We start from the raw sequence: 18056 nt of genomic DNA, 5'->3' as shown, positions 1-18056 counted from the left end.
AGTCTGCATCATAATACAAGTGATGGAAAGAATGAGCCATATTAAATCAATATTAGTTACACACACACACGTAAGCTGTGCAAATGTAAAATCAAATTATTAGCATATGCATTGTGTAATGATTCAGACATTCCATTGGCAACAGTATAATTGACTTGTTACTTGGATAATCTTTCCTATTGAAAAAATTGATTCAGGACATCATATTTTAAATAAAAATTAAATTAAAAGTTAAAAGTAATACACTAAAACCTAAGTAAATCACAGCAACTAGGATGATAAATGGAGCCTGAAATGAGCTTTCAATGTTATAACATTTGCTAAAGTAAGTGAATGTTAGCAAAAATTATAAGCCTTATAGACTTAGGGTACAGAGGACAAGGTCTGGCACATTTCTCAAATGAGACTAAGAGATGGACTACAAAGCACTACACACTTGGTGAAAATATGAACCACAAAGAGAAAGAAAATGAAATTTTACTTGGCTGAAAATACACAGGCAGTTGACAAAAATAAGTGATACATCATTTAAGAGCCCACTTTTTAAGACCCAAAAGAGTATGATGGTTAAAGTGCTACAGAAAATAAGTTCAGTCAAAGATGGCAAACCATATAAGGAAACAAGCTATCATAAATTAAAGATAGCAGAAACAACTGAAAATATAATAAAACCCCAAATTCTTTAAATATTAGAATTATAAAACATAAAATAAAAATAAGTATACTCCAAAAAATGTAGATTTGAAAAGATGGGTAAAGATAAGCAGATTATTAAAAACTATCAAAGGCTGCTTCTAGGAGATAGAATGTAACACATTAAAATAAATACTTCATTTAAGTTTTAACAGTATATTGGTCACCACTAAAGAGAGAATTAGTGAAGTGGAAAATAAAACTAAAGAAATGATAAAATATACTGTGGAGATACAAAGAAACAGGAGAGAAGTTAAGAGGAAAGGGGGGGGAAACAGTTTGCATGTGAAATGGTGGCTGACTTGGTCATAAGAGAGTAGAAGTCAGAAGACAGAAAACTGATACCTCTATTCCATTAAGAGAAAGTGGCTGCTGAGTTAGAATCTTAGATCTAGTAAATGTGCTGATCAAAAAAGAGGTCATGATAAAGACATTTTCAAACCAAGTAACAGAAACAATTTACCACCAGCAGATTGTCACTAAAGGAAATTTTAACAAATGCATTTCAGGCAGTAAAAGAATGAAGATCAGAAGTGGTTAAAATTTGGATATATCTATACAAACTAGGTAGTATGAAAAAATAAGGTATTTTAGGGTTTAAAAAGTGTGTAAAATACATAAAATGATGACAAGCAAGAGGATAATGTATGGAATTAAATTGTGCTAAGGTGTTAATATTGTTCATGAATAGTTGGGGTAATATATTATATTTTGCTAAGTTTGTGATTAGAGCTTTAAGGTTGGTATATGGGAGGACCAGAAAGACAAGCAGACCTGAGAGAGGATTTGTGGTATTGTGAAAAATGCTGTGTTCTTGGGTTTTACCTTTAAACTAGTAAGAAGCTACTTAGTAAGCTTCAGTGTGGAAAATAAGTTAGGGAGAATGACAGAAAATGCAGAAAGAATGGAAGTCAATCCCTGATCTAGGAGAAATGATAAAGGGAAAAAAATAAATAATGACTAGGTAAAAATGACAAGACTCACTGATTGGTTGCATAGCAAAGTGAGAACAAGAATGACTTAAATTTTATCATATTAAAAGTAAATACATAACTTTCTATTTCAGCTCCAGTATGGTTAGAGCTGTGAAGGCATCATTTTCATGCTACAAGAAAACAGCTAAACAAACTGAAAATCAATGACTTTTCTTGGACTTTTCAGGGAATTGAGGTCACTGGGCAAACCACCATGCAGAAATTTAGAAAGAGCAGCAAATATAGCAAATCACAGTCATGATATACATACCAGGAGGGGAGGCCACGAGAATTATAAACTTTTCATAACACTTAAACAATACTTACAGAGGAGCAAGGATAAGATGTACATTGGCTTCGGTTTAGAAACCATGTACACAGGAAGCAAATTAAGTGAAATATTTAAAATGTTGAAAGACAAAAAAAAAGTAGCAGACTAAAATTCTATATCTATTAGAATTGTCCTTCAAAATTGAAGTAAAAATAAAATAATTTTTCAGACAAACAAAAAATGAGTATATTTATTACCAGTAGAACTATACCGTAAGAACTGTTAAAAACCAAAAAATTAAAGGAAAAGAAAAATGATATAATTTGGAAACAGACCTACAAAAAGAAAGGAAAGATTATCAAAGAAGGAATAAATGAAGATATTTTATTTACTCACTTATAGTATCCTAATCAAAAAGTGCTCAAAATAACAGAAAATGTATTTGATGATTATACTATATTGATTAATGAAACAAAAGACAGCAATGTTATAGAGGGATAGATGGAGGAATTGGAAATTATACTCTTATAAGATACCTACACTACCCATGAAGTTTCCAGTGAGATTTAAAAATAATTTTAGGGGCGCCTGGATGGCTTATTCGGTTGGGTGTCTGACTTCGGCTCAGGTTGTGATCTCATGGTCTGTGAGTTCAAGCCCCACATTGGGCTCTGTGCTGATAGCTCGGAGCCTGGAGCCTGCTTCAGATTCTGTGTCTCCCCCTCTCTATGCCCCTCCCCTGCTTGTACTCTGTCTCTCTCTCTCTCTCGAAAATAAATAAACATTACAAAAATATTTTTTAATGAATATGAAAATGCAACTTATCAAAAATCTGTGTGATGCAGCAAAAGCAGTACTTAGTGGAACACTTATTGCAGTTAATTAATTTATTATAAAACCCTTTTTAATGTTTATTTTTTAGAGAGAGAGACAGACAGAGTGCGAGTGAAGGAGGGTCAGAGAGAAAGGGAGACAGAATCTGAAGCAGGCTCCAGGCTCTGAGCTGTCAGCACAGATCCCAACGCGCGGCTGGAACCCACCAGCCGTGAGGTCATGACCTGAGCCAAAGACGGATGCCCAATCGACTAGCCACCCAGGCGCCCCATGAATATACCATAATGAAGAAAAGATCTAAAATAAATAATCCAAACTTCCAATTTAGGAACCTAGTAAAACAATAACAACGTGAGCCTAAAGTGAGAAAGAAAGAGAAAGAAAGAAAGAAAGAAAGAAAGAAAGAAAGAAAGAAAGAAAAAGAATCACTGATTCTTTAAAAATGTGAATAAAATTGGGGCGCCTGGGTGGCTCAGTCAGTTGAGTGTCTGGCTTCAGCTCAGGTCATGATCTCACAGTTTGTGGCTTCAAGCCCCGCATCAGGCTCTGTGCTGACAGCTTAGAGCCTGGAGCCTGCTTCGGATTCTGTGTTTTCCTCTCTCTCTGCTCCTCCTCTGCTCATGCTAGGTCTCTCTCTCTCTCTCTCCTTCAAAAATAAATAAGAACATTAAAAAATATTTTTTTAAATATGAATAAAATTGACAATACTTTAGCCAGATTAACCAAGAAAAGAGACAGAGAAGACACAATTACCAATATTATCCTTGAAAGAGTTGTCATCACCTCTGATCTTGTGTACATCAAAATGAAAAAAAAAGGGTAATCATAAACAACTCTGTGCCCATAAATGTGATAACTAAGATGAAAGGGCTGAATTCCTTTAAAGACTACCAAAATTCACAAAAATAGAAATAGATCTTCCAAATAAGTCCATCATATATTTAAGAAATTGAATCAATAATTAATAGCCTTCTTAAAATGAAAAGACTAAGATGAGATGGTTTCACTCATAAATTCTACCAAACATTCAGGGAAGAAATAATAATACTTTAACACTCTGTTACATGAAATAGAAGTAGAAATAAATCTCCCTAATTCACTCTATACTACCAAAAGTATCCTAACACCAAAACCAGGTAAGACATTACAAGAAAACTGGAGACTAATATCTTTTATGAACTTAGATGCAAATATCTTCTACAATATATTAACAAATTAAATCAGGCTAGGCATAAAAATAGCTATACACGGGGTGCTTGGGTGGCTTAGTTAGTTAAGTGTCAGACTCCAGCTCCAGGTTCCTGAGTTCGAGCCCCACATCGGTTTCTGTGCTGACAACTCAGAGCCTGGAACCTTCAGATTTTGTGTCTCCCTCTCTCTCTACCTGCCCCTCCCCAGCTCCACACTCTCTCTCTCTCTCAAAAATAAATAAAAACATTAAAGAAATTGAAAAACAGTTATACACTATGACCAGGTGGTATTTATTCTAGGTATGCAAGAACATTTTGACATTTGAAAATCAAAATAATCTACTAAACCAATTGCTTAAAGAAGACAAAATTTAAAAAAAAAACATAACAATAGATTGAAAAAAAGCATTGGGAAAAAATCCACCCCCATTCACAGTTAAAACTCAGCTAGTAATAAGGAGAACTTCTTTAATTTGGTGGAGAATATCTATAAAAATCCTATAGCTAACATCATACTTAATGGTTAGAAATTGGATGTTTTTTCCCTAAGATCAGGAACAACAAACACCAGGGTGTTCCCTGTCAGTACTCTTACTCAACACTGGATTGGAAGCTCTAACTAGTGCAGTAAGATAAAAGGTATACATTTCACAAAGGAAGAAAAAAGTCTGTCTTTAATTGTCTACCTGGAAAAATCTGAAGGACTCAACAAAAACAAAAAACAAAAACAAAATCAAAAGAAACCCCCAAAACAAAATCAAAACTCCTGTAATAAATATGTAATTATAGCACCAGGTTGCAGGATACAAGATTAATAAATGAAAGTTCATTTTTTTTCCTATATACCAGCAGTGAACAATTGGAATTTGAAATTAAAAATACAGCACCATGTAGATAGAATACTGCCAAACATCTAGAACACTTATAAATGTATAAATATATAATAAATGTACATATGGATATTATAAAATTCATACAAGATTTATATGTAGAAAAATATAAAACTCTAGTGAGGGGTCAAAGAGGAACTGAACAAATGGAGAGATATTATATTCATGGACTGGAAGACAATATTGATAATGTGTCAATTCTTCCCAACTTGATCACAACACAACAAAAATAAAAATTCCAGCAAGCTATTTTATGGATATCAGTAAGTTGATTCAAAGGCTTATATAGAAAGACCTGAAATAGCACAATTATGAGGAAGAACAAAATCGGATAACTTCAAGACTTATAAAGCTACAGTAATCAAGACAGTATGGATTCGTGAAGGAATAGACATATAAATCAATGTAGCAGAACAGAGAGCTGAGAAATAGACTCACAGATATAATCAATTAATCTTTGACAAAGGAGCAAAGGTGAATCAATGGGGAAGTGACAAACTTTTTAATAAATGGTCCTGGAACAATTGGATTCAGACAAATGAATCTAGACACAGACATTACACCCTCCACAAAAATATTAATTCAAATGACTCATGGGCCTAAATTTAAAATACAAAACTTCTAGAAGAAAACAGAGGAGAAAATCTATTGGAAATTGGATTTGTTGTTGAGTGTCTAGATATATCAAATATACGATTTATGAAAGAAAAAATAAATTAGACTTTATTAAAATTAAAATCTTCTGTTCTGTAAAAGACACCATTAAGGGAATCAAAAGACAAGCCATGGACTGGGAAAAAGTATTTGCAAAACATGTATCCGATAAAAGACTTATACCCAAAATATACAAAGAATCCTTGAAACTCAACAGTAAGAAAACAACCTAAATTAAAAAAATGCAAGGACCTGAACAAACATCTCACCAATGATGACATACAAATGACAAATAAATAAATGAAAATATGATCAGCATATTTTGTCAACAGGAAATAGAAAATTAAAACAATGAGATACTACTACACACCTATTAGAGTAGTTGAAATCCAAAAATCTGACTCTGCCAAATGCTGGTGAGGATGTGAGGCAACAGGGGCAATAAATGATTCATTGCTTGTGGGAATGCAAAATGGCACAGTCACTTTGAAAAAACACTTGGCAGCCTTTTCCAAGCCAAGCTTAGTATTACCGTGTGATCCAATAATTATGCTCATATTTACCCATTTAATTTGAAAACATGTTCACACAAAAATCAAAATACAAATATTTACAGCACCTTTATCCATAATTTACAAAAGCTGGAAACAACAAAGAGGTCCTTCAGTTACTAAATTAATCAGCAAACTGTGGTACATGCATATAATAGAATGTTATTGGGCAATAAAAGGTATCTATCAAAGTATGAAAAAACATAGAGGAAACTTAAATGCATATTAGTAAGTGAAAGAATCCAGTATTAAAAAGCTACATATCATATGGTTGTAATATATGACATTCTGAGAAACACAAAAATATAAAGACAGTAAAATGATCAGTGGTGAGCAATGTGAATTCATATTTTAGTTGAAATAGACACAAATGGCTTCATATAGAAATATTTATAGATGGGCACCTGGGTGGCTCAGCCCATTAGGCATCCAACTCTTGATCTCTGCTCAGGTAATGATCTCATGGTTTGTGAGATTGAGCCTCTAATGAGGCTTTGTGCTGTCAGTGCCGGGCCTGCTTGGGATTCTCTCTTTCCCTCTGTCTCTGCCCCACCCCCACTAAATCTCTCTCCCACTCTGTCTCTCAAAATAAGTAAACAAACAAAAAATAAAGACATATTTATAAATGTATGTATAAACACATTAGTATTAGCATATATACTTTTGCTAAGAAGGTCTAAAACAAATGATGTCCCACTAGCCATTAGTGTGCCTAGTGCCCTTATCTTGTTTTTTTTTTTAATTTAATGTTTATTTTTTATTTTTGAGAGAGAGATAGTATGAGTGGCTGAGGTGCAGAGATAGAGGGGGACAGAGGATCCAAAGCAGGCTCATGCTAACATCAGAGAGCCTGATGTGGGGTTTGAATTCATGAACTCACGAACCACGAGATCATGACCTAAGCCAAAGTCGGTCACTCAACCGACTAAGCCACCTAGGTACCCTGGTTTTTAATACCACTCTCTAATCAAAGGAAGCCAGCATCAGTGAAGAAATAGCTGGTTTAGGACTGGAACACTTATACAAGGGGAAATATACAAAATGGGTTTGGAGCATCTTGTAGTGATGGAAAGTAAAGTATTCCAAATTTTTTTTTAATTTTTTAATGGTTTTTTTTTTGAGAAAGAAAGAGAGACAGAGTGTGAGTGGGGGAGGGGCAGAGAGAGAGGGAGACACAGACTCTGAAGCAGGCTTCAGGCTCTGAGCTGTCAGGACAGAGCCTGCTGTGGGGCTCGAACTCACGAACTGCGAGATCATGACCTGAGCTAAAGTCGGACACTTAACCGACTAAACCACCCAGGATCCCCCCTCCAAATTTTTAAGTACATTCGTTGGGCTATTTCAAAACAGCATAAGTGCTAACTGAAAGAGCCCCCAATGGTGGAAAGGTAGAGAGGTGGAAATTTTGAGGAACAAGATAAAAAAATTTTTTTAAGTGGTAGTGGATTATAACCTAAAGTAGAAAATAAACATCTGTAAGTTCAATCTGATGTAAATGAATAACTAGATAAATTAATATGTGAAGAAAACAGACATTTCACATGCAGAATAATTCCACATAATGTATGTATATATTGAACCCTCAAGGAGGGGAACATAAGTTTCTATTCTTTCAGTGTGGGGTGTGCATAGGGACTTGCTTCCAAGGTGCACAGTAATGAAAGAGGGGAAAAATGCTAACTTAACGTGGAGAGACCTGCTGAACACTGCCTTGTATAGATGACCAGGGCTAACTTCAGCATTCCTAATTCACGTTGATAGTATACACACTTGATACGATGCAGTGACAATGACATTTTTACCTTTGCGTTCTTCTCCCAATAAGTAAAAACCCTAGCTTTAGCATGAGAAAAACATGCCAATAGGAGGACATTCTACAATGTCCTACATTGAATAGTATGTCTACAATGTCTACAATGAATAGTATTTCTCAAAACTTCCAAGGTCATCAAAAACAAGGGAAGTGCATGTAACTGCCACAGCCAAAGGAGCCTAAGGAGACATGACATCTAAATGTAATATGTTATCAAGGATAGGATCCTGAAATTGAAGAAGAAAAAAAAAGGACATTAGAGACAAACTAAGAAAATCTAAAGAAACCCTGGACTCAGTTCATAATAATATGGTGATTTTGATCACTAATTATAACAAATGTATTATACTAATGTAAGATGTCAATAGCAGCAGAAACTGTGGGTCCAGGATATGTGTGTTTGTATTATCCTCTCAGATTTTCTGCACATCAAGAAAAAGCCCATGAAGTACAGTTTAATAAAATAATAAAAGCAGGTATAATAGTGTCTGTGAGGATCAGATGGGATTAAGTATGAAAAAGAGCTTGAAATTACACAAAGCACCATATAAAGTCCTTGTGAAGTAATTTTTACTTGCTTCTGGTTTAACGTGTGTTAAAATGGGGATTCTTAAATTCTGCTTTCTGGATTAGTGGACTTACAACTAAATTAGATTTAATTTTTTAAAGACGGGAGAATATATATCCTAGAATTCTCTCACAGTACCCATTTGGTCCAAAATGATTTTGACCATTATAATTGCATAACATAATGATTTGAAACTTACTTGGGAAAAGGAGGTTTATCTTTAAAAATGAGCTAATTAGCTGAAAAACTGCTTTCATAATTTCTTGTGCCCACGAGCAAAATGTTAGTTTAATAAAGCTGAAATAAACCTGGCACGTACTTTTGCTAATTTTCCTTTCCAACAGTGCTTTAGTCAATAATATAATGCCCGGAATTCAGAGCTACCTTTTTTATTTTTATTTTTAAGAATAAGGAAAGCTTAATTTTGATTTATTTGAAAAGTTTGTATTCATGCATAGTAAAAAATATGAAATATGAAAAGTAGAAGGCTGTCTCCTTCCTAAATCAGGTGCATTATTTGAATCTTATACTACTTTCAGTGAAAATCAGCTACTCATCAACAAATCAAGCAATTATTTTTAGCTGGCTCTCTAGATTTCTCTAAAACAATAAACTGATGAAAGTTTATACTGAAAGAGGCAATATTCTTTTTTTTTTAATTTCTGACCCAGATAGTATGAATGAGCATATAACAAATTATTGAAGTGTTTAATATTCCTAGCTCCTGACACTCATTGCCTGTGGTATATTTGATTAAAGTGCAATTGTTATATTTTCCATCTCTACCAAAATCTTGCAAGGGCAATTATAGTTCAAATGGAAATATCATTGAATACAATACCCCTTACTGACGTCTAAGGATAGAAAAACATGTTTCAAGAGTTTGATTACTTTGCATAGTGACCTAGAATATTGTTTGAGCTCAGATATTATTAAGACTAATATACTTACTAAAGAGAGAAAGGGAGGGATGCCTGGGTGGCTCCGTAAGTTAAGTGTAGGACTTCAGCTCAGGTTATGATCTCGCAATTTGTGGGTTCGAGCCCTGTGTCTGGCTCTGTGCTGACAGCTTGGAGCCTAGAGCCTGCTTCAGATTCTATGTCTCCTCTCTTTGCCCTTCCCCCACTTGTGCTCTGTCTTTCTCTGTCTATCAAAAATAAATAAATGTGAAAAAAAAGTAAAAGGGAAAGGAAAACAATCATTATCTGACTACCTGCTTTGTATCAGTAAAGAGGCTTGGAACTGTTTCACATGGTACCCTACTGTATAATATCATAGGAAGGAAGTATTACTATTGTCATTTTATTGATGTTTATTTATTTTTGAGAGAGACAGAGACAGAATGAGAGTGGATTGGGGCAGAGAGAGAGGGAGGCACAGAATCCGAAGAAGGCTGAAGTCTTTTAGCTGTCAACACAGAGCCTGATGCGGGGCTCGAACTCACAGACCGTGAGATCATGACCTGAGCCGAAGCTGGAGGCTCAACTGAGCCACCCACGTGCCCCACTATTGTCATTTTAAACATGAGAGAACTGAGATTCAGAATGTGTGAGTGACTTAGTGAGGAAAATTATGCAGTCAGTAGCATACAGTGGAGGCAACTAGGTATTCTGGAATACCTGAATCCAAAATCCATCTACTTCCCACTATACAGCAAATCATTATAATCATTGGTTCTATTTCTACCATGTGACCAATCCCACAGTCCCCCAAAAGAAAAAAAAGTGTGGGCCAACTTCCTATAAAAAATAAAGAAAATAAAAAGGAGATCATGTGAAGACAGAGGTAGGCATACATCAGAATTGTACTGCCCCAAGCCATGGAACACCAACGGCCACCAGAAGCTGGACGATGGAGAAACTGAGGTCCATAAAATTTGGCAACTTATTGTTCTGGACTCACTTGGCAGAAAACCGTATGAACAATAAAAGTCCATTCATAGGGTTCACAGACATACCTTGAAGCCCTAGCCTAAGAACTATTTAAAAAATATATAAATGGCATAGAGAATTGAGCCTTTTCATTGGACATTTAGCTGTTTATAAATCTACATGGAAGAATGGGAAAGTGAATAGTCCAGAATAGTTTTTCCTGTACCTGACATGAAAGTAAGAATACTGTTAAAAAGATTGAATCCCTCTGTTATGTTCTGCTAATAAATAGTAGAAGGAGTCTGGTTATAAAAAGACTTTTAAAGCAGGAACTTTGAGGATGGTCATTTTGAAGTTTCTTTTTATCTGGGTGTGATGTAACAGTCATATTTTAGAACCATCATGGTCAATCACTTAAAATAGTTCTTACTACTTAAAAAAAAAAGGAAAGAAAAAAAAGGAGAGAGGAAATTAAAGAAAACATTTTGTCAGGGTAGTGAGTAATAGCATCTTAAATAAAAACTATGCATATTTTTCAAAATAAGGCAAACTTGGGGACAATAATAAATGTAGTAACAAATTACCAGAATGATAATAACAGTGTACAAAACATGAATCAGAAAGAGTTGCAGGAAGTACTTTGAGTCATCAGGGAAACTGTATCACTTTTTTTCCTACAGATTATTGAGGTAAAGTCTTTAGGGAGTATTTGAAAACAAACATGAATTCAATATTCTTTTTCTGGAGAAAAAAGTCTGGGGGGATTTCTCCAGACATCAGCCATTAGTCAGTACTAGATCTGAAAAAGATAGCCAAGAGGGGTGTGTGTGTGTGTGTGTGTGTGTGTGTTTTCCCTTGTTCTGATACTTCCTTCCAGAAACAAGTGACTGCACTCTGTACTGGATTAAAATCCAATTATCTGAACACTTCTATGTGCATAATAATTTTGTCCATCGTCTTTTTCCATTTATTCCCTGTTTTGATCCCATCATCCCACAATTGACCTTTCCCAATTAACAGGCCCACAGAACCAGTATATAAAGCAGTTATTTACCCACAGAACCAGTATATAAAGCAGTTATTAGTAAAGCTGTTATATACAGCAGCTTTACAAATACTTATTTTGGCATCACTCCCGGCAGATGTCAAAAGGTTAGAAACGTAAAAACTCACTGAACTGACCCTTCCCCTTGGTAGTAGAATTAAATTCACAATTAACCTTAATTTGCCTACATGGGGTGAACTTATGAATCATGCTTTAGATATATGAATATTAAATTCAGTGATACCAGTATTTTATTTTGGGTAGTTTTCAACCTTTTCCTTGGGTAGTTTTCAACCCATGCCTAAGGCTCCTGGATCAAGTAAATCAAAAGGAAAATATTGTGAAGTGTAAACATATGTAATTGAATATCTGAGTTTATTGCCAGTCTCTCATTGCTAGTTTCCCATCCTAGAAACTCTTCCAGTAGAGTCTTTGCCTTATTTCTTCTCACATTCAAGTTTGGATCACATTAATTTAACCTACTAATTAATTCAACAATAAACTCTTTCACAACATTGTTTAAATAATAAATGTTTCAATTCTCATTCTAGTTTTCAATGAGACCACTATTCTGGGGTGATAAGCATATGGTATGTCCAGGCCCTATTACGTTTCCTTCACTGATACTTAGTATTGGTAAAATGTGCACCTTTATAGGACAAAATTGATCAAAGTGAAAAAAAATGATAAAAAATTTATTGTCCAAAACATTAATTGCATTTTCCAAAATGCTTTGGTAACTGATAAGGAGAGCCTGACATGCCACTGGTTAACATGTCACTTAGTAACATCTAATTGTGGCTCCCTGGTGCCTCCAGGAAGGTTCAGTGAAATCTGTTTGCCAGCAAGATGCCAGTCTTTTCTTCAAGGGAAACGTACCCACAGCCATTTTCAAGTGATTCCTTTTGTATTGACACTGGGTTCCGTTTACCAGGTGTCATTGCTGTTTCATCCCACTGGTACGTGGCCTGAATATCTCATATTCAGGCATGCTAATATCAGGAATCCAGCTATCTTCCTGTATGCATCTGCCTTAACATTTCAGTCTCCTTCTGGATCACCATTGGGATTTTTTGGTGAGCATTCACATGACCCACTTTAACTCTTCCTCTGATTTCCTACAGAAATTTCCATAAGTTAGTGCCAATATAAGAGATTTTGTTTCATTTTTTTGTAACTGGTCCTCATCCAGAGTGTCCTGCCTATTACATAGCAAGGCTGTTGGTTACACACCAAGATTTCATGAGTATATAAATACTCCCTGGAAAGCAGGAGCCTAACTTCATTTACATATAAGTGAACATCTCTCAACTCTGCCAGGTTTTCACCTTGCCTTTACTGAGATCTTATCATTTGCCAGGAATATTGCTGCTAATTTCCATATAGCAATGTAACCCTCAATTCAGAATAGCTTGCTTTATCTAAGAAGATGTCATAGGCTCAGACTACAGAGTCATAGGGCCAGAGAGTTCTCTGATCTCTCACTGGCCTGAGAACTGGAGAAACAACTTGCTTATGTGTACAGTAGACTATGAAGTTCTCTCTTTAGTGTTTGTTTGATTATGCCATTTCTGTTTTATGAATGAGCTTTGCTGTGCTGCCCTTTCACAAATATCTTTGGAATTAAAAAAAATTTTTTAATGTTTTATTTATTTTTGAGACAGAGAGAGACAGAGCATGAGCAGGGTAGGGGCAGAGGGAGAGGGAGACACCGAATCCAAAGCAGGCTCCAGGCTCTGAGCTGTCAGCACAGAGCCCGACGCAGGGCTCAAACCCGCGAACCACCCATGAACCGCGAGATCATGACCTGAGTCGAAGTCGGACGTCCAACCGACTGAGCTACCCAGGAGCCCCCACAAATATGTTTGGAATTAACTAAGACAAGATGTCATGAGAATTCTCAAGACATCTTGAGAATTATGTCCTTCAATGGTGGAAGTAGCTGAGAAATTATCAATTGCCTTCAGATGGGCTATCTGAACAGAAGTCTCAGAAAGACTTCAAGTCCAAAACCAAGTAGCTTTTCCTAAGACGTCTTATTAATTTTTTTTGCCAAATACTTCAGTCTTTATTCTTATTGCATATGTGATGAATTTTATCTTCGTAGTTGATTCATAAGGTCCAAATGAGATGATTGTGCTACTTTACTTTCTCTTTTTTGTTGTTGTTTTCAAATTATTTCTTCTTAGAATCCCCTCAAATTCAGATGTATTTTTTATGACATTGTAAATGGGGCCTACAATAATTCCTAAATAAGTAATATGATTTGCCAAAACTCAAATAGTTCTGCTATTCTCTGAACTTTTTATATATTATGAGGGTCTGTTAGAGGTAATTTATTTTTCATGATTTCATTCCGTCTCTTTTTGCTCCATCTATGTAATTCCCCAGAATGCACATACTGCTCTGAGATTTGGATGTTAGCTACATTTATGAATCAGGCTCTATCTTTCATATGTGTTTCTATAGTCCTTTATTCCTCCAGAACTTCTTCCTCTGATGACTTAATATCATATCAGTAGGGCACTAATATGCTTTTGATAGTTATTAATGTCTTCAGATTTGCTTTGTCCAATCTGAAAGCTACCTGCCACAAGTGGCTATTCAAATTTAAATTCACAAACATTAAAGAAAAAGCCAGATACTCAGTCCTATTAGCCAGATTTCAAATACTCAATAGCTACATGTAGTTAGTGGCCACCATGATGAACAGTGTATATATAGAATATTCCGTCATCATAAAAATTTCTATTAGACAGCAGTACAGTGAGTCATGAAAATATGTTAATAATTTTAAATATTCCTGTGGCAGTTTGCAAATACATATGAAGATTCCTTTCCATGTAGATGCAAATTGCTCCTAAGTAGACTCTGAAATTGAAATGGAAAAAATGTCATTGGCCAGGTTTATAATGTTATACTAGCACCCTTGGCCTTTTGTACCTTCTTTGTTTTTATTTGTTTGTTTAATCACTTCAAGAATAGCTGACACAAATAGAAGAACTGCCTAGCTTCATACTATATAGTCTAGGTTTAACCTCCAAGAACCATCTGCCTTATGCACTGGCCAGACTGTACTGTTCAACAGGACACCATCTGGAATCAACATTCTCACAATTTCTTTGATCAGATCAGTGAACTCTTAATGACCTCCTAGAGTTCTGTATTGTTAGTTACTACTGAGGAAGGCCAGGACAAGTCCAGGGCTCCCACTCAGCATGACCAATTCAAAATCTGTGAAAGTTGGTATTAGGTAATACCTGCATGAAAGGGCAAAAGCCACATGCCCCATTTGCAAACAATATCCATCCTAATTTTGCATTCAGGTTTATGTGACACAACCACTAAATAAAATCTCCAGCCACAGATTCTAGTTTTTCTGTCCACCCCTACATTTTTTCTCTCATCCACAGAGCATCCAACCCTCACTGTTTTAGAGCCAGGTGTTTCAGGTCACCATCCCTGTGCCCCTTAAGGTTTCCTGTACTTTGACACCTATATCTCACAATCCTAAGACTGCACACCACTCCTAAGTCATTCACCCAAATTATTGCAGTTAGGCTAAGAATACCCAGGATTGAATGAGCAGCCTTTCAGATTTTATTTTTCAGATGGGATGGCTTTATCTGAGGGGTCATTTCAGCCAACTGTTCAAATATTTTCTTTGTCCAAATCACAGCCATCATACTTGAATTCCTCCGGACCATAACAGAGAATGATAGAGAGTAAATTTGCCATTTTTCTTTAACAGGTGGGACTGGGATAGGAAAAACACTCCTATTCCTCAAACATTAATCATGACTTAATATAACTCCTTAATAGAAATACCATAAATTCCCTCTTTTTTCCCCAAAGCATTTCTCAGAAGTCATATAATTGAGTTCTACCCTGTTTCCCACTTCCGTCTTTTCATTTCTCGTGATTGTGTACCCTTGCTTTCATAAGATGCTGCTCTTTTGACAATCGTGCAGCCCTAGCACTCTAACAAAGCAAGTAGGTAAGTAACTATTGCTAAATATATTCCTATCTCCACAAAAGCAAAATTATGTAAGATGACCAAGATTATATTACCCACATCCCCTTTCCCATCACATCTATCATTATCAGTATCATTGTCATTAAGTCATCATCATCATAAGCCAGACTAATGCCTCCTGTATTCATAGACTTCCAACTGCTTAGAAAAAAGCATTTCATTTTTGGGTAGGGGTTGGGTTAAGACAAGATTTCCTCCCAGGTTAGGTTTGTTTTACTCTCCAATTAAGTTACTGTAGCTGATTAGCTGTCATATCATCTTGAAGAACCTAATCACAAATGTTCAAAGACACTTGGAGATGAGTTATCCTCAGCAGTAATGATTGACATTGAGGGATACAAAAAGATGACTAGTTACTTCTTTGATGGGGCCAATTTGGAAAGGCTATCCCAGCTACAGAGCTCCTTAGGCCTCAGTTATAGCTGCATTAGAGACCAACTTCTTATGTCCAATTTTGTCTCATTTCTTTATTGTTATGTACTTACCAAAGGTAACACCCTCAAAATTAATTCTAAGTGCAACATTTCATCAATGTTTTTCCAGAGAACCCCATCTATGCCTCTTAATGAGTTGGTGATATGTGTTGAATTTGAGCATCATTGAGGATACTTTAGTTGAACTATTTTTTGAAAAACTTCTGATGTCAATAATTTTTGGTTCTTCTTTTGGTTCTTTCTGTGATCTACTTGGGTTTCTTAGTGAAGACACTCTCAGTATGCTTCCTGGATAGTAAAGGACTCACGTTAAGTTTCTTAAAGAGACATGGAGGGAACTAAGTACTTTCAGAATTCAGCATGCAGTATCTTACACTTACTGAACCCTCTTGATTTGGGTACTGTAATCATGTTCCCAACTCTGGCTGTGGTCATCTAGTGGTATCTGCTTTTTCACTTCAAAGTGTGAACCTCTAACTTTTTGATAGGGTGAGGAAGAGCAATTAACCAATAAAATAGGTCTGGAAGGGAATCTAAGGTTCAAACTGCTTCTTAAACAGGTTTCAGTCAGTCCTTATCTAGCACCATTCTGGTCCTAGCATTTTCTGAGTTTTTTGATGTTCTGTCTTAGAGGTTAGGTTATTTTTCATCTTCCCCATATTCTACTTAGGAGTTGGCATTTTCTGGGCCTGTTAACCCTGTTACTACTCATTCATAAGATTGCAAAAAAGTATTTCCATCATAGCCGAACTTTGTTTCCTGTTTTTCTTTCTCTTCTTTTTTTTTCTCTTTGTTAGATGATTATTGAAATGGAGATTTTTGAAAATCTGCATTCAAACAGAAGAATTTATAAAAATATGAGTAGAGCATTGATACAAAGAAACTTGTAGGGTTGAGGAACTAATTTATCTATTACATTAACTTATTGCCCAAAAAATCTAGGAAAATTAGTCCAAGATTGGGAATCTCCCTCAGTAATTTGTTTTGAAACCTCAGGTCTATGGAAGTCCTAATGCCTTCATTTGAAAGATAAGACTATATCTATACGTTGACACTTTATGCTTTTTACAAAAATAAAAATTATACATCTATGTCATGTTTTAAAAATGTAAATTAGTGTGTCAAACAATGTTTTTGCACATATTAGGCATTTCTAAAGTATTGTTTTTGTGGCATGTCTTTTTTTAAAGATGTGACATACTTGAAATAAATATATTCCTATTCACATGTGAGCAAATTTGGAGAGCATTATGGAAAATATATGATAGCATTATTAAATTATTAAGCAATTAAGGCTAATAAATGCTTTGAATGTATATACTCTCTCTGCACCAAAATGAAAACCTAAGAACACTCTAAATTCATGTAGAATTCTGTTTATTTATGTGGAAAAAATATTATTTAGTGGATATTGGATATAATATTGGATAATATTAATTATCCAAGTTGAACTAAATAGAATTTATATAATTCCATTTTTTAAAAATTTGTTTTTTTATAATTTTTTTATACTCCACTTAATATTAAAAATGCGAGGTGATCAATGTCATTTCAAGGTATCTAACCAAATTTTTTCTTTCAATAATTATCTTTTTGCACCATAACTCAAGGTCATATTAAACATGTTCTGGTAATGTTTAATTGCATTCCCTTTTCTTTTATTATCCCCAACAGGTTGAAAGCAAAACCCATTTTAAAATTCATAAAGCAATGTTTTACTCGGTCTTTTAAAGGTATTTAACTTATTGTATTAGATAACTCTAAAATCAATGAGTTATCTCTTAGTTTTTGCTGAGAAACTTTCACAATTAACATCAATGCCTTTAATTTTGGAATGCTTATTACAAACTATAATACCCATAATTAATTTTCCTTCAAACTCTCTCTATAGAAATAGAGTATATAATATATATACACACTTTTATCCATTAATCTTTAATGTAGAATTAGTTTCTTTGTTGGGAAAAATAATTATCTCCCCCTTCCTTACCAATCTACCCATATTGCTTTTATAGCAAGTATCAGTTTTGATACTTCATTTTGAAGCATGCATTCTATTTTGCTATGTTTTCTTCTGCATTCTCAGGGTAGCATTTACTTCTATAACATTTCCTTTTCTTAAGTAATGCCAACTAGAGACCTCCTTAGCCCTATTTGGTTTTTTAAAAAATACATCAGGCTATTCCCTGCTTAAAAAGCATGAAATGTTGTCCATAGCACTTATAATTAATG

The sequence above is a fragment of the Panthera tigris genome, chromosome F2 (genome assembly GCF_018350195.1).
Source record: "Panthera tigris isolate Pti1 chromosome F2, P.tigris_Pti1_mat1.1, whole genome shotgun sequence".
NCBI lineage: Eukaryota > Metazoa > Chordata > Mammalia > Carnivora > Felidae > Panthera > Panthera tigris.
Note: the sequence above shows the minus strand (reverse complement) of the source record.